This window comes from Hyperoodon ampullatus (assembly GCF_949752795.1).
Source record: "Hyperoodon ampullatus genome assembly, chromosome: 4".
Lineage (NCBI taxonomy): Eukaryota > Metazoa > Chordata > Mammalia > Artiodactyla > Ziphiidae > Hyperoodon > Hyperoodon ampullatus.
The window spans coordinates 136,924,853-136,943,666 of record NC_136917.1 but is presented as its reverse complement, the minus strand read 5'-3'; positions in this window follow the sequence as shown (position 1 = coordinate 136,943,666).

The following is an 18,814-nucleotide window of genomic DNA, read 5'->3' as shown; positions in this document are numbered from 1 at the left end:
TTTATATTCAAGGATCTCAAAAAAAGCATTTTCATTTCACTGCACATCTAGAGAAAAGCAGAAATAGAGATTTTCTAGTCCATCTTATTCTGAATGGTGCTGTTTCTATATTGGTCATTGCCTTGCCAAACAGGAGCTCCAGCAAATGAGCAGAAAGAGAAACTGGCCTCTTTGGCTGAAAGAGTCCTTTCAGGAAGGTGGAGCTGCGTTGGTTTGCGATGTTTTTAGTTGACTTTAACAAGGGGTTAATTGAAATCCTGGGTCTCTAGCATGTCCTGTAGCTGATTTCTTTTTTCCTTTTGCCCCTCCCCCTCTTTTTTTTGAGATCCATCCTCTATCAAGAAGTCTGAAGCGACTTTAAAGGTTTTTGAATTCAGATTTAAAAACCAACTTATAAAGCATTGCAACAAGGTTACCTCTATTTTGCCACAAGCGTCTCGGGATTGTGTTTGACTTGTGTCTGTCCAAGAACTTTTCCCCCAAAGATGTGTATAGTTATTGGTTAAAATGACTGTTTTCGCTCTCTCTGGAAATAAAGAGGAAAAAAAGGAAACTTTTTTTTGTTTGCTCTTGCGTTGCAAAAATTATAAAGTAATTTATTATTTATTGTCGGAAGACTTGCCACTTTTCATGTCATTTGACATTATGTTTTGTTTGCTGAAGTAAAAAAAAAAAGATAAAGGTTGTACCGTGGTCTTTGAATTATATGTCTAATTCTATGTGTTTTGTCTTTTTTCTTAAATATTATGTGAAATCAAAGCGCCATATGTAGAATTATATCTTCAGGACTATTTCACCAATAAATGTTTGGCATAGATAAATAAATAAACACAATGATCCAGGGTCCCTCTTTTATATGTTTACAAGTAAGTCATTAAAATGTCTGAAATTAAGGACTGCATGTGAATCGGGGTAAACTGACATATAATAGGTGTGATATTTTATTGCAGATAGTTAGGGGTGAACTTGCAAGTTTGCATTTCAATAGTTGGATCAAAACTGGTTGGAAGCCTTTTGCTCTCAGCTGTGATAATGTTACTGGTTTTTCGAAAATGAGATGCTTTCCTCTGTCCTGTTTCCCACCTTTCTTTCCTCCTGTCTCTTTTCTTGCCCTACCCTCCATCCCACCCCACCCCACCCCAAATAGGAAGAGGGTCCTGCTTAAAATGGATTTTCATCCTGAGTCACTATTATTATTTTCTTAGAGTGCTTTATACCAAAGTCTTCTGCTTAGGATCGTTGAAATGACCCATATTTCAAATATAAGCTCTCGCTAAAAGAGAGGCTTTCTGCCCAGCCAGTGAAGTATGACCATTATTTACCAGTGGCGGCTGTCAGCCGTTTGAGAAATGCTCCTTTATTTGCGTAGGAAGACCAGACGGAGAGAGGGGAGTTTTCTCACCAGTTCCCAGACCAGTCAGTGGGTGTCTTTTCTTGCCTCTCCTTCCCCACTGTCTCTAACTTGTTTCCTACCCCCCTCCCCTTCTCTCTTTCTCCCTTAACTCCGACCCCCAAAACTTTACGAGGGTGATTGGTTAGGGCGGAGGGGCGCGGCGAGGACTAGGTGGGGAACCGCCTTCTAGGGGCAGGGGTCCGGGTTGCGTGCGGTCGGAGTTTCGTGGACGTGCGCTCTTAACACCTTGCCCGCTGGCATTTATCAGCGGCTCCTGGGCCAGAGCCAGAACCCAGGGAAGGAGAAATGGTCCTGTTCGAAATCAGCCTTCTCGGTTCGTTTGTGGGTGTAGAGTTAGGATTTGGGGCTCCACCCTGTCTCCTCCCCTCCCCCTCCCTCCATGATACTTCGGCTCTCTACAGACTGAATGCATTTGTACGCGCCAGTGTAATGCCTTTTTAAACATCTGACAACTCGTAATAAATACGAAAGCTAACGTACCCTAATCGTGTGTCTCGTGGCGTGCGCCCCTTAGGACCCCTGACGGCGAGCGGGGCGGAGGCCGGGCTGGAGCCCCGGGAGCCCCGCGTCTCCCCAGCTCTCAAGTCGCTTTCACCCTCTCCAAACCTGCCGCAAGTCGGGAAAGAGCCTCAATTAGGCTTTTGTTTGGCTTTGTCCTACATAAGGGGTTAATTACAGACTCTAACGTGGTGGGGCCAGAGAGAAAACAAACTTAGCATTGAAAATGTTACAGTGCATTAGACATGCCCGTTGATTACTTTGATTGTTGTGTCTAATTCTTGACAGAGGGGTAATAATTTGGCCGGCAGTAATAATGGCTTGTAGTCATCTGTTGAGAAAAACAGGAGTTATGTCTTATCTCACACGGATCTTCTCCAAGAAAGGCCTTTTTTCTTTTTTTTCTTCTTCTTCTTTTTCTTTTCTGTCCCGTCTCTCTCCTTTAATCTCTTGCACCAGACTTGACTTTTTCAGATTCCCATTCACTGTTTCTATTCACCTGTCTTTGGTTTTCCTTTTTCCTCACTGCCCTACCTGAGATGACTAACTAATAAGTGCAGGGATGGCAGGTACAACATGAATATTGGTGTCAGGAGTGCGGAGTTACTGATAGCCCAAGCCCTGGTTTGAAAACCATTAAGTTCCCTTTCCCAGCCATAACCTTTAGTAGACACTTTTGAAAACATTAGGACTTGGGAAAAAAAACTTTATTTAGGGTTTGAATGCAATAGAGGTACCTAAGTGAGGCACACATCTTAGTGATGGTTTTTCATCCTGACATTTATTTCTAAGATTAGGTTTGTGTGTGGGGAGATAATGTTTTACATATAGAGATGTCAGTCTGTTCTGAAGTCCACAGCTCGAATTTAAGTACAGTAATTTGGGAGGGAAGTGTTGAATGATTTGGTTTCACTTGCTAGATTCAAGATATATGTTGCCTGATGGCTGAGAATGGATTGATGGGTCGATAGCATTCCAGTTCTTGTATTATTCATATGAAAGGTGTGTTCCCTTCTAGACTCCTCAGCATGTGCTCTAAAATGCGTAGCTGAAATGTCTTCTTGTTTGCAAACCATCTTTTGCACATACTCTCTTTTTCCCTGCACACCTCTGGAGATTGAATTTTGAGCGGTGCTCTTCTAATGAAATTCCTCCCGTTTGCCATTATCTTGGATCCTCCCTCCCCTTATTACTCTGAATTCTTCCTTCTGGACATTATGACTCATTTCCTCCAGCTTCTGCAAGCTAAAATTTAATGCAACTAAAAACATACAGGACGCTCTTCTTAAATCAGGGAATCTATATCAACATCTATACTCCTAAAAAAGACAGGATTTTTTTCTCCCTATTGTTCAGGGCAGTAACATCCTCTGTATCAGTTTACTGTCTCCGTCTTTTCCTTTCATCAAATGGACCTGACTTTTCTTACCATTAAAAAAAAAAAAAAGGTCCTTTCTAAGTTAGAATCATATTTGAAGAGATTTTTTGTTTCTTCATTGAAATAACATTTCTGGTTATTTGAGATTCTGTGTGGGTGTGTCTACCCACTTCCCAATTCACAACTTTTTTGGAATTCAAGATTAAATATATGATTTTGTGTTGCTCTGCTGCTCTTCACCCTGATCAAGTTGTTAAACCTATCTATTGACCCCCTTTTTGGTCTATCTTATCCTTTTGGCTAAAAGCCAGAAAGACACAATGTGCTTCTGAGGTACCTCAAAGTACTTGGCATTTTTCTAGCACCTTGAATTTTTAAGCCATAAGATCGATCTCATTGAAATATCTCTTATAAGCCCCATGTGGATTTACTTAGTCTTTTCCTTTTTCTTAAAAAAGAAGGAAAAAAAATGTAAAAACTAGGTCCAAACCACCAGAAGAGCTAAGTTTGGATGGAACCCAGCCAGTTTGAGTTTAATCTCACCTCTAATACAAGTAAACTAAGCAGAAAGTACTTGCTTTCTTATCTGTAAAGTTCAGTTTAGTCAACTTTTGTAAAGGAGATTTATAATCCAAATTATGCTTGGGTTCTATTCATTAAGGACTCTTTACTTCCTCGCTGCTAATCAACAATTAAAGATTATGTCACAACAAGGCAAGTCACATTTTCTTTGGGGGCGCTGGGAGAAAGCGCCTTGTGCCTTTATTTTAAAAGTGTTACTTTCAAAACATGGCTGCAAATCTTGAATTCTCATTAATTATTTAAAATAAAAACAATTAACTTGTACAGTGTGAGTGGGTATTTTTAAACTAAAGTGTAAGTAGTTAATTCAGGGCGCTGGCAGCCGATTCTGTTTACTGATCTTTTCTGATTGTTGTTTTCTTGATAACCGAGCAAGCCACTGAATGGCTGTTTGAGCCCAGGCGCCACAAACATAAACTTCACAGCTTACAATGTCCCAAGTCGTGATGGAGGATCTCTCCACACCTCCCGGAGACTTCTGAAGTGTAGACAGAGAAGTTGGTTGACTGGGAGCGAAGGAGGGGGAGGGGCAGGAGGGAAGGCTGCTGAGTGTTTGCTGTAAGCATTGTTACTATCACATCCTTTAATTTTTATGGCGCTTAAGCTGTTGGCTCCGAGAAGCCAGTTTCTATGCCTTGGAGAAGCCAGCCTCTCCCGGAGCCGCACTTAAGAGTACTTCATTCTTTTTAGTTTTTGAACATTTATTTTGCAAATCTTTCTGCTTAATTATGCCTCTGAAAAAGCGCTCAGCAATGATAAGCAAACCATTCTAAAAAGAAAACCATTTTTTTTTCTCCAAAAGAGGACGCCTAAGGTTAGGGGGGAAAGTTGGGGGTAAGATTGCTTTCCACCAGATGGGAAGAAAGGCACCTTGACCTGAGCTTTACGAGAGCCCTACAGGGAGACTCTGCTCAGCCCTCTCCACGCCTAGGACCCTCTTTCCCTTCCATTGAGCAAAAGTTCGTGCTCATTTCAGGGTGATGTTATTTGTGGATTTGATTGGGTTGGCAACTTATTTTTCCGGTCTTCCTAGTGGTCTCCCCTCTGAAGTGTTTCCCGTGTCCAGCGGGCAGGGCGGAGCCGGGCTGCACTCGGGTTTGGCGTGGGTGGGTGCTAGGAATGGGGGACCCGACAGCGGTCTAACCAGCCCCATGACTCCCGCAGGCAAGTCAGCCCTTGATCCCTTAAAGCAGGGACAGTCGTCCGGGAGAGGAAAAAAGGGTGTTGCTGGGCCCTTCTCTTTCAGGGGTTGATCAGGTTGGCAGATCTGGAGGGCTAATCCAAACAAGGCGCTTGACTTGTGAGGTCGCGAGTCTAGACAGAGCTGGTGGCTCGGCGGCTCCTTATCTTTCCCTGGAATCAGCCGAAGAGACGCTCCCCGGCCCACTGAGCTCGGCTCGCCCCGGCCGGAGCCACAGCGCGGCGCAGACGGCACAACAAACACGGCACCTGAGGCTTTACAGCTCGCTTTATTGTTTAATGGGGAGGGCCGCAAAGCAGTCATTTGTTTTCTTGGCCCCGATCCGGGCCGTTCTGCGTGGCGGTGGGCCTCGGACACCGGGTGGGACGCGCGCCAGCGCAGCCGTCCGCTCGGTCCCCGCGGGCCACCGCGCGCGGCCATCCGGTCCCGTGCCGCCCCCGCGCAGCCCCTGGCCAGGGCTCGCCGGAGACCCCAGCGCGGCGCGCATCCTTATCCGCGCCTCGGAGGCCGAGGGGGTGGCGGGCTGTAGGAGAAAGCTCAGCGCGAGGTGTCCTAGACTAATCCGGTATCTCCTCTTGCTGCCTGGAAATGACAGGTCTGCGCTATAACCACTTACGGTCTGCGGGGTCAGTGGGCTCTGACTCAAGGGCAATCAGTAAAAACATTTAGTTCAGTAATAAGCTTCTTCCCCCCTTCGCCTCCCACCGTGTACCGAGAAAGATGCGTCACCATCTCAGAGTGTCCCTGAGCGGCGGAGCGCCCTTTCTTTCCCAGCAAGCACAAGAAGTGGCGTGACTTTCTTGTGTTTTCGTGACCAGTTCACTGCGCAAACCGTGGAAGCCTGCCTTGATCTTCCGGCTGGCTTCCACCACAGAGAGGCTGGCACTACCATCCACTTGGGAGCGAGGGGACCATTGGGACAGAGCTTGCAGTGCCCTTTTTGGAATGACGAATAACCCAGCTTGGGGATTTATAACCAAGGATTTTGTGGCTTGCATTTCAAATTAATTGAGTAGCACTCAGTTAATTATAATTTTGGTCCTTCCCTGTGGGGTTTTTCTCTTGTTTCAAAAAGAAGGGAGAGTTTCTAGTTACATCTTGTTACTCACTATTCTTCTAGTTTGCAAACAGTGTATGTGTCTCTGCGTGCGTGTCTTTGGCATGGAACAGATAATACTGCCTCTGTTTGAAAACTAACCATCAGTGGAGGTCAGAAAATTTGGTTATTTGCTTCATGTGATGGTAATACAGACAACACCATCTCCCAGCTTTGGAGGTATACGAATTCATATCATGTTCTTCCTTGCCTGGGCCCAGTCTCACAAGTGTGTCAAATGAAAGAAGACAAAACCCAAGTTTCATGAAATCAAAGAATTTCTGTAGGGAGCTTAAATTTTTTTTCTTTCTCCAGAAAATAATCCTTAACTGTAACTCAGGCATTGACTTTCCTTTTTCTCATGGGTAAGAGTTGCTGTTTATTTTGACCTGTCACAAATACAATGTGTTGTTTGAAACTTGTTAAACTTAGCAGGTATATGGAGATAATACTAGACAGGCCACTGAATATGATAAGGTAAAATATGGTGGGAATGAACTTTTAGGGGCTATGAAGGATTTTACTTTTTCCCAATAGCTTTTTAATTAATTTCTTCAAAATGTTACATCTATTTTTTTTCACAGTTCTGTAATATCATAGAGTAAACAGTTGTTCAGAGCACAGTAAAGACATGACTGGCAAAATGCTACTTGTGCAGATTCTGGTCTGCAGTTTTTTTGATAATTTAGATTACTTATAGTCTCAATTAGTTTTAAATAAGTTTTCTTTACCATTAATAAAAAATGCCCAGTTAGTTAAGATCATGTTTTGCCTTAAATTTTTCAATAATTACTTATTAGATCAAATATTACTTTGTTTTTTATTATATACAGGAGGTTTACTTCAAAAATACGTTTAGCAAAGGAAAAAGAATATCTGACTTCAGGGGAGAACTAGCAGGAAATAGAAAAAAAAGGGTTTTATTTGAGAAGAGAGCATATATACTTTGAAACAGTATATTTTAAGCAATAAAGGGGAAAGTGCTTGTAGGCTAAATAGTTAAAATATCATTTTAAACTCACAGACTATAAATAATAGTTATTTAAAAATTTGTCCAAGAGTTTTTGTCGTGGGATATAAGTTCTCAAGAAGAAATACTTGAAATAAAAATAACCTGGCAACCTAAATAACATTTAAGATTTAATTCATGAAACACAATGAGTGATTTTATTTGTAAAATACAGTAATTTTCTTCCACTAACAATGAATGCTGATGTCTAAAATGATTAAGTGCGGAAAATGCATTATTGTCAGTTTCTGGAGAATGAAACTGATTATCAGTTTCTGGAGAATAAAAATGCTGAATAAATTCTGAAATCATTTACTTTCTTCAGTAATATATATGAAAATATTTTAGAGATCACTACTTAGAATTTCATTTTTGTATCAAAGTACATTTCGTATTTTTAAGACTATGCTATATCCTTGAAGTCTTTACAGCTTCAGAGATACTAGTCACTGAGGCATTTTATGCATGGCCAAATTTCTCCCTGTTTACCAGAATTTGAACACTTGGCTGAAGGATTGTATATCACCAATAGAAATTCACCTTTTAGTTCTATTATCCCATCAATGGATTCATAAGTCTCATGAATGTTAATGGAAAATGTCCTTATGTGTCATTTGCAAAACAGGGCTTGGAGGTATTTCACCCAGCAATGTCTTTATAGCAGGTATGTCAAGGCCAAACCGACCTAAGCAATAATTTCAGTCACACCTAGGCCTAGATAATATATTAGTCTCACAGGTGAAAATCAGCATATGAAATGGTAGGATTAGAATTGACTTTAAAAACAAATGCATTAAGTTTTTTTAAAAAGGCCTAAAAATATTTTCCCTCACCTTTTAGAATTTTAGGAGTAAACCTTATTAGTTAACTGATTGTTCAGAAATATTCCTGCCAGGCCAGGCAAATAATACAGCTTCTCTACCATTGAGATCTAGGACCAAAGCTGGTGATATACTGCTTACTCACCATATAGGAACTTGTTTCTAATGAATTATCTACCGGAATTGAGTAATGCTTTGTTTATTTGTTTTCATTTTGTAGTGGTGATGGACTCTATGAAATCATTCTTGTGGATAAATGTGTGCATTTGTAACGTGTATTATGGCAGCCTTTGGCCGTGGCATAGAGTTTTCTCGAGGGCCAGGCTAAGTGGCTGGTATTAGAATTGAATCTGTAACATTACAGAATTGAGTGATGGTCCAAGAATATAAATGATGAATGTTGTTCATCATGAATGTTGTTCATCATGCATGTTGTTTTGGTTATTCAAGTTAAAATCTTCTAGAACCACTATATAGACTAAGAATATTTTAAATCGTCTTTATAGGGAATATCAGGGAAGGAGGCAGTTTCTCCTAAAGCAAGAGATGCATAGTGGTTGTTTCTGCTATGACATGACACTTTTCTATCTGTAAAACACTTTACAGTCATTAGTTATGCATGAGAGCCGCCCTGAGCCCCTTTTCCTAATGACCTCTCTACCTGTTTCTCAGCACAATTCTCAATTCCCTTGTCTTTCCCTCATATGTGTAAGAGCAGAACATCAAAGAAGCAATACTTTGTCCTTGATGGCTTCAGTGAGGACTAAGTTAGATCAGAGAATGGACACCATTTTATAAACATCTTCAGTGAGGTCCACTCTCCTTACTTCCAGGAATTGAGGGGAGATGCTGAAGTGGGTGCGTGAAATTGACTAGCAAAACTATAATTTATCTCCTTAAATAAGTGACTCTCAAACTTTTTGATTTCAGGACCCGTTTAAACTCTTCAGAATTATTGAGGATCTCAAAAAGTTTTGGTGTATGCAAGTTATATTTGTCAGTGTTTACTATATAAATTTTAAATGATGATTTTGAAATATTTATTATTTATTTAAAATAATGTGTTATATGATCACATAAATTAATTTTTAGTGATAAATAAGTATAGATTACAAAGCAAAAACTCTAGTAAGAAGAGTGATATAGTTTTCTTTTTAAAATTTTTTTAATTTTTTTAACTTTTTATTTTATGTTGGAGTACATAGCTGATTAACAATGTTTTGGTAGTTTCAGGTGCACAGCAAAGCAACTCAGCCATACATATGCATGTATCCAATGGTCTCCCCCAAACTCCCCTCCCATCGAGGCTGCCACATAATATTGAGCAGAGTTCCCTGTGCTATACAGTAGGTCCTTGTTGGATATCCATTTTAAATATAGTGGTGTGTACGTGTCAATCCCAAACACCCTAACTATCCTGCCCCCCCCTTCCTCCCTGGTAACCATAAGTTCTGTTCTCTAAGAAGAGAGTGGTATAGTTTCCTATCTTTGCAAATCTTTTAGATATCTGGCTTAATAGAAGACAGCTTAATTCTCATATCTGCTTCCTCATTCAAGCTGTGGTCATATCACACATCCTGTAGCCTCTGGAAAAGTCCATGTCCTCTCATGAGAGGATGAAAGTAATAAAGTAAAAAATGTCTTAACATTACTATGAAAAGAGTTTTGACCTCACAGACCCCCTGAAAACGTTTCAGAGACACCTCCTCAGAGGTCCCCAGATCACACAGTGAGAATCTTTGCCTTAAAAATGGGCTTTTACCAAAGGATTATAGAGAAACTATTGCTTGAGGGAATTTAATTGCTTAGGTTAATGTTCTAGTGATAACAGGTTTGTTTTTAAGGCAAATTCTCCTTGCAGTTTTATTTTGTGACTTTCCAATTCCATCATCAAACACTGATCTGAAAGTCACCTATATCCAGAGCCTTGAAGAAAAAAAAATATTGTGATGTTACATAACTGAAAATTTAAGACTCCTTTCTAAAAAACTTTAGGAGAAACAGATCCATGAATGTGGACTAGCGTATGTAATATGTGCTGGAGTCATTTATTTTATTTTTTTATCTTTTAGAATCTCCTTTACCCTAGTAAAGTTGGAGGATGATGAGCACTGAAATCCATAACGAATAATTCTGACTTGACATATGTGGGAATTGCTAGCTTCAGTATTTTGAGACAGCAAATTAAAAATGACAGTTATAATTTGGAAAAGTCATTTGGATTTTGGAATGAGATAAGCTTGTGAGATGAAAGACTAAAGGCTGGAACAACAACAAGTCAAGGATCATAGTGGTTCAGGCAAGGGAAGGACTTTTTTAGATTTGGCAGGAAGAGAATGGAAGGAGTTGGTCTGAAAAATATTCTGAGAAATTGACTGATGTGGAGGAGAATGGCAGTTGTCTCATCAGAATCTGTTTTTCCCTTTTTTCATAAGCTATTGTATAATAGGCTTATATCCCAGGTTCCCTTACAGGTGTATGTGGGATGCACATGATCACATCCTTGCCAATGGAATCTAAGCAGAAATAATGTAGGTTATTCTGGGCTTGGAGATGTGCTTCATTCATGTTCTCTTTTTCCTTCTAACTGGCTGGAACCCAGGAAAGTCCAGCGTTAATAGGACAGATGAGGAAAGTGCCCTACGGGTATGGTGGATCAACATGATGGAAATAACTAATGTTTTAAATAATTTCAGGGAATGGAGCTGCCCAGCTGCCCAGTGGAGCCTGAAACAGTTCAAACTATAAGTGAGAAGTAATTTTTTTTATCTTCGTTAAGCCACTGAATTATTGTTAGTTCTATTTATTACATCAGCCTAGCCTTAGGCTGGTAGTTAGCCTTATTATCCTAATACAACAGGATATAGACTAGAGCATTGAGCTAGTAAGAAATCAAGGATGATTCTAAGGTTCTGAATCTGAATGACAGATTCTGAATGAATCATGCATTTATTTACTTAATCACTCACTCATTCATTAACCCATTCTAATATTTATCTTGTAGTTACTTCATGCTATGTACTATTTTATGTGTTGGCTATATAGCAGTAAACATGAAGCTTTCATGAAGCTTATATTTTTGTGATGCATTCAGATGACGTACAATAAATGCACATTACAGTGAAAGCAATAACAAATGCTATGAAGAAAAATCAAGCAGATTAAAAAACGGGGGGACAGAATTTGAAGTAGAGTGATCAATTACAGCTTCTCAGAAGAAGTGACTTTTGAAGAGATGGTGAACACTTGAAAAAGTGAAAATGAGATAATGTATGTACTGTATCAATTCTATATTGAAACTGTATATTTGAGTTTTAACATGTCCTTGATGTACGGAAAGAAATGGATCAATGTTAGAGAGGTATCTGTAAATTATTAACTTACATAACTTAGTGAAAACAAAAGAATCTCTGTAGAATTAAAAAGAAAAGCAGGAAGACACAAGGAAAACAGTAATTCATCAAAGATATGTTTGGAAGAAAAGTGACTGGAAAGGTATAAGGAAAAAAGAAAGACAAAGAAATGTGAGAAATAAGTGAAGAGATCAGGGTGATGATGAAGAAAAATAAATGACAATAGAAATGTCTCAGGAACTAAAGCCAGAAGCCTTCAAAGGGGCAGGTATGAAAAGCTGTGCCCCATACATCAGAAAGATCAAGGAAGATAAGGACAGAGAAAATGCCTTTGAACTTGGCTGAATTGAGATCATTGGATACCATAAAGAGGCAAAGATGGAAGCCAGATTTAGGAGGGGAATTAAGGGGGAAATATTTTAAATATAGTTCATCTAACTCTTCACCATTGTTATTGGACATTTATTGAGTGCAGTGATTCTATAGAGTGCTGTTCTGATAACCAAAGTATTCGCTGAATCCAGTTACCAGGTTTGCGAAGAAAGACGGAAGTACCAGAGTCTGGTACTTCTATTTTAGAAGGGCTCTGGGGGACAGAATTACCTAAAATGCTTTTAATCCCTTTGGCCGTCTGGCTTTGCTGAGTTCAGGAAGACTCAAGTATCCACAATCTAAGCAGACAAACCAATTAGATGTTAAAATCCCAGAGGCTAGAACTAAGCTGTCAAAAGAAAGTGAGTATGAAGAGGTCATTATCCAGTAATTATAAGAACGTAGGCAAAAACCTAAAAGAAAAAATGTCCTATTGGCCTGTTGTAAAAGAGGTTAGCAATTTGCTTAGTTTTGTTGACGGTAGGCTAGTGTATGTGATGTTTCAACAGAAAGTAATATTCCTTGGGCTCTATATTATCATACTATTAAAAACTCAACTGAAAACACTTTGAGAAAGAGCAACAGGTTTGAAAACCACATGAAGTAAGGGAAAAAAAATCAGTTGGGCCTTAGAAACTTAAGTGGCAGGAAGCAAAGTCCTCATATGTTTTGTATTGTGACTCATCATCCAGCTGATGCTTTGCTAGTCTGAAAACACTGGGGAATCAGATGGTATACTGTTTTGCATCACGGAGGTGTCCATGGGAAGAGAAAACCGGTAATAATATCTGCTACAATGTGCCTCTCATGCAATGGATGCCTACCAAGAATTCAAAGTTTCTCTTAGTTTTACTTTGCTCTATGAGAAATGGTGGGTTGTATATGTACCACTATAGATGTGCCTATAATGTAGGCCCTCTAGAGGGAAAAGTAAAGACTAAATCTAGTAACATAAAAACACACTAGGTTAGTTATTATTTGTAGTTAAAATAATTTGAAAAGATTAATTATCCCCCATCCCGTACTTTGAAAAGATTAATTATCCCCCTTATTTGTGTACACAAGAAGGTAAAACATAAAATCTTTGGTAAAGGTAGGAATGAATGGAGGAAGAAGAGAAAGGCTTACTTGATTCTGAGGGCCAACATAAAGGAAATGGGAAACACTCATCGGATAGCTAAATGTGCTAGATGTAGTATGGACAAGTGTGTAAAGACAAAACAAAAGACTTCAGTAAGTATTGTTGAATTACTCAGTTTTGAAAATGTTTAGTCTTGGTGAGTTCTTTAATACTATTTTCCCCTAAAATGATAGAGGTTCCATATTTTTTCCCCCGAAGCTCTAATTTTGGGATTATGTTAAAGTGCATCAAACGATAAAATGAAGACACCTCCATAATTGTAAAGGTTTTAGTTATTCTATTCCTTGTGGAATCCAGAATTGGCATATAAAATACTTTCCAATATAATCTTTGACTATTTTTCTGAATGAAATATCTGTGTTCATGTGATAAACTTTCCAAAATGCACATCATGTGGAAAGTATATTAATAGTGGGAATGTAATTTACCTCTTATAGCTAGATTAATTTGATATCACCTGATATTAATTGTCTTTTTTCAAAGACAATGTCTTGATTGTTTCTCTTTGTGGAAAAAAATGCCACAGCAATCCAAACTACATTTGTTTTCAGAAAAGTGGCTTTCTGCAATCAATTGGTTAGAGAAAAATCATTTCTCTTCAAAATGATGATGATAAATCTATTTTTATACTTGAGAGTTAATGAAGATCATTTTCTTCCCCACCGACCACTACTCAGAATGGCAGCCTGAATCAGTCAGTATTGCTTAGCAAGAATGTATAAGAGACATAGCCTAGAAAGTTGTAGAGTTAAATAAAGGTCTTGATTTTGTAAGGCATGCTACAGTAAACTATCTCAGAAAGAAACATGCCAGGATAAATTCACAACAGTTGGACGCTCTACAAGAGTCCCCAAACCTCTTGGCGTTGAACTAATTAGTTCTATAGCAAGCTGTGCATAAGCCACATAGGTGGCTAGATGACACAGGCAGTGAACGAGAACTTTTGTGACACATCCTTCTAAGTTTAGGAATGTTCTAACTGTGCCTAGAGGCCTTATCCTCAATGCATCAAGCCTTCCATTCTGATCTGTAGCCATTGATCTGTAGCACATATTCTTATATGCAACATGAATGCACATGGAGTAAGGGAAAGACAGGAAGGCTTTTGAGTCATTAACACAGTTGAAGTTCGCTGTTAATAAAATAATCATATATTTGAACAGCCAGTCAGTATTGGGAGCAAAGTGTGAGGCAGGTGAGCAAATGGCGCTTCCTTCTTTTCTTCCCCCCCTTCTTCTTCTTGTCACTAAAATGATACTTTATGGGCATTAGGCTTTCCAAACTCTCCTACTACAGTTATTATTTCATGGTTGTCCTCTATGTACCAGGCACCCAGCTAGGTGCTAGTTTCGTATTGTTTCTCTTTCTCATCCATAAACATGTAAGATAAGTTCATTCCATTTTGCAGAAGAGGAGAGTAACCTCCAGTCAAGAAAACTTGCCCAAGGTTTCAGAATTTGTGGAGCTAGACATAATGATATTTAAATTAATTGCACAGGTAATTTGCATAACAAAACAATTTAGGTGTGCTCATTCACCAAGAAGTTTTTATTGTTGACATGCAGTGAGGGAAAACCTAAAAATTTTTAAATGTTGCTTTTTGACATCATGAATAATTTTTTCCTTGAAAAGCAAACCCTCCAAGTCTTCAAAAAATAATACTGTTTAGGCACAACAAAGTATTTATGGTTATTACTGCACGCCAAGTCCAGCTATATGGGTCACTTTCGGCTTCTGGAATACACCATGTTTGTTTGCTTTTGTTTTTGTCCTCTTTTTGTTTTCCCCCACCTTGGACCTCTACAGGAATTATTTCTTATAATGCACCATTCATCTGCTAATCCTAGCTCATCCCTCAGTTTCCCGGTTCAGATGTCAGTTCCTCAAGAAGCTGAAGTCATATGCCCCAGCTATGAGCTCCCATCACTGACTGCACTTGCCTGCTTGCCTGTTTCTATCTCCCACTTGCCTGTAAGCCTCCAGAGGGTCTATTTTCTTCAGCTCTGTATCTCCAGAACCAGCCCAATACAGAGCAGGTACTCAAGTATTTATTTACTGCATGTGTATATTAAAGTATGAGTGAATATCAGACCTGCCAAAATCAGATGAGAATTGCACCGCTTTATTAGGGACAACAGAGGAATGGAAAAGAGGGCTATTTCAGAATTATGACTGGACCTTAATAAAATAATGAGAGAGACAGAGAGACAGAGATTGAGAGAGGTGCAATTTAGTGGTTAAAGACAGAGTCAGGCAGTAGTTTTGGATATGAACACTTGCTGTTTGACCTTGGACATGTTACTTAACTTCTCTGAACTTGTTTCAACATGTTTAGGAATGGCTTGTTGGACTAGTTTGAAGTGTGTGCCTACTATGTAGGATTATTATTATATTATGAAGGGCATAAGAAAAGTATTATTCTCGTGAATGAATTTACTTGGTTCTTTGCATCTTTTTCTTTGTTCCCTATTGAGATGGATACTGAGTCTTTATGTTTTTTCTTGTTTTTATATTTTTACATTTGTTTTCCTTTCTGTGGTTACAGTTTTCTTCATGAGAATGCTTGTATACATATACTTCTATAATTCTCCTTTAACTGAGGAGAATTAAAGGGATTTTAGCAAATGATTAAAAGATAATTTTTAAAAATCATACCACCCTACATAGCACAATCCATTTCTTTTTTACCTATAACTTCCCACAAGCACAGATTCTCATATAGTTATGATTATAATGTGTATGTATTGTTTTATGCCCTTTCTGCTTAATATCCCATAATAAGTATTATGTGCACTTTCAGAATCAAAAACTCTTGAGAAAATGGCTTTGTTAACATCAGTTGTTCCTTAAGCCTTTCTCACTGGTTGCCATTGACAGTCCATTTAACATTATTGTGTATGCTTAATAATTTCATCACATTTCTTGTGGCATAGATTCCTAACCTTTTAATTATGGCAAAATATTCAAAAGTTTAATGAAACAACCCCCAGAGGAGCTTCTTGTACAAACAGTAGCACAGGCTTATTTTCCTTGGCTTAGAACTGATTGTGTGAAAGAACAGTGTGCACCTCTGGAAAGGCTAGCAATTCTGCCGTCAGATAAATGATTGCATCTTCAGTGGGCTGGCTCCCTTTATTTGAGCTACTAGTTGTGGAGCTGGGAAACAGAAGCCTGCACAGAGAGTGAAGGCCCAGACTTTTTTTTTTTTCTTTTTCTTTTTTTTTTTTTTACTGAAATGTCAAGCTATGTGGCTATGCACGGCAGAAGACGACCCCCTGCGAGATGTGATAAGCCCCAGGCCTGCTCCACACACTACACTGAAAATGCCGTGGGAGGGCTTCCCAGGCTGATGGAACTAATGACAGTAATAGCTCTGGGTAATTTGTCTTTTTCCTTACTGTGCACATTCTCTACATGTGGTGCACTTTACACCTACCACCAGGCTCACATCTGGAATGCTACGACCCTCTCAGGCCTGATTCAGATAGGTTGAATTCTCCTGTAAAGTAAATCTGACCTCTAATTTTCTTAATAATTCAGGATTATGCTAATGTTAGCAACCAGTGAAGAACAGTACAGGAGCACTGAAGAAAGCTTAAGCCCTTGTATTGGAAGCAGGACCAAGTTTTCCTGACATAATGGGTTAGAATTTTTTCCTCTATATCGTTCTAAGAGAGAAAATATAAATTTTGGAAAATGTGTAATTTGCATTATTTCTACATCATTTCTGGTTATAGGACATCCTCTGCTTGAGAAGAAATTTTCTGTTTCTTTTCCTTGGTAAACAGATTTTCTACAGAGGATTTGTAAGAATCCTAATGATAGGTTTGGGTTTTTAATTCTAACTGTAAAAAATACCTAGATAGTTAAAAAGACTGACAAAATAATTTCAGTAATAGATAAAAGAGACCTCACAGCAGCTTAATCTCATAAATGCAGAGTGCTTTCAGGGAAATTTTAACAGTAAAAATCCTGTTTTAGTGCTGGTTCCATAGCAAGACTATACTTTTAACATAGTCTTAAATATCATATTTCGGTCTTGTATTTTCTGTATTTATGTAAAAAGTAGCCATATTATTAAAAGTGTAAACATCTGTGCATACCTTTTAGAAAAACATAAATGAACTTAAGTTTTAAGAAATGTTGTACTACATTAAAAGGGTAGGCTCTCCAAACCTAGCTTTCTGTGAATAAAGGGAGACTAAAGTGTTTTCATAAATTAGTAGGTGAACGATTGCCCCAGAGATCATGAGATTTTCAGCATCGTGGAAGTTGGAGAACCACACTGTTTTCCAGAAGAAAATATGTGTGCTCATTAGTATGGGCATCTGAATCATTCTGTCAGAATATTTGTAAACTTTTTTCTAAGTTATAAATAAACACTTAATTTCATTACTTTTTTCTTCAGTTCAGGTCCAGGAAGGTGCTAGTGAAACACTTTGTTTCAGGGACTAAAGACTGTGCACAGAAACCCACAAATTACAAATTGTTTATTTTGGTTAGTAATTTATGTTTCTCATAAACAATGTAGAGATTGTAAATATTTTTCTATAAATAATGTCTGTGGCTATAATTGGTCAACAAAATGATAAATCATCAACAATGTTTGGTCTCTCTCTTGGTATCTCTGACTATTGACTCAGTTATTCAAACTCCACACCAATTAAAGGCAGAAGTGTTTGCATCTTTAAGTACTGGGTCACCTCAGAATTTAACCATGGACTCAGACCACTCTGTAAAACCTCCTATGTACCTCCTACATGGATGGTACAGATGGATTTTAGAAAAGAATTTTTTTTCTTGGAATCCTAAGAGGTTGACACTTACCCCTTGGTTTAGGGTAAAGCCAATCAAATTAGGGAGAGAAAGACAGATGAGGGAGAAATGGCAAGCTGAGTGCCCCTCCCCAGACCATTCCCTTCTGCTGGGTCCGAGCCTCTAGGAAGGATTACTCTAGGAAAAATAATAATCATCATTATCCCTGGATGAAGCAAAGGAGGCTGCAGAAGGACTGCTAGAGAGGCTAATTGTGACAGGTGTACTGTATTGACCCTTCCTGGGCCACATCCCTTTGGGCAAGATTTGTGTACAGAGTGGAGCCTTCTGCCTAAATGACAGATCATGCAGACTGAGGTTGCTGAGAGCAGTTTTGCTTGTGAGTTTGGGGTTAAACGAAGGTGAAGCATTTAAATATTACACGCTCTTAAATATATATAATGCTTTAAGATATTTGACAAGAAAATTCCCCAAAGAACAACAACAGATTAGGTGGTATAATGTGATTTCAGCAGAATCTGTGAAGGGTGAACTATCAGTTAGTTCATTTCACTGAATGAGTTGAGAGCCCAGTAACGAGAAATCTACAAGGACATCCTGTTCATAAGACCAAAGTTGACGGCACTGGCTGTTTTTATCAACACCTTCCATTTACTGAGTCAGGGTCCCCATAAGCTTCGTTTTACACACTCCTCACAACAGCTCCAAATGGCCCATATGATTACAAAGAAGGAAGCTGAAGATCGGAGAGGTTCTGTATAGGGAAAGTAGTAAGATATGAACCTAGATTTGTCTCACAGCAAAGTCCTCTGCTCATTCATCTTCTCTGTCATCCTCTTAGCCACCCTCCCTCCTCTTCCCCATTCCCTTCCCTAGTGTTTGTGGTTTTACTTTCCATAGTCAGCAGAGCTCTGAGAAGACAGAGGTCTGTAGAAAGAAAGAATCTCTCATACAGGGGCTTGAATCCCACTTCTGCCAGTTGGGTGACCTTGGGCAGTTAGTTAACCTCTCCAGATCTCAGTGTTCTTAATAAACCATGGATAACCCTAACTCGGAGAAGACTGAGAGAGAATCAGATAAACTGCTGAGCATGGTAGGCTCTCAATGAGTGCCAGGCATTAATTTATAGTGATAACCCCCCCAAGTCAGAGTTTGAAAGTTTTTTTTTTTTTT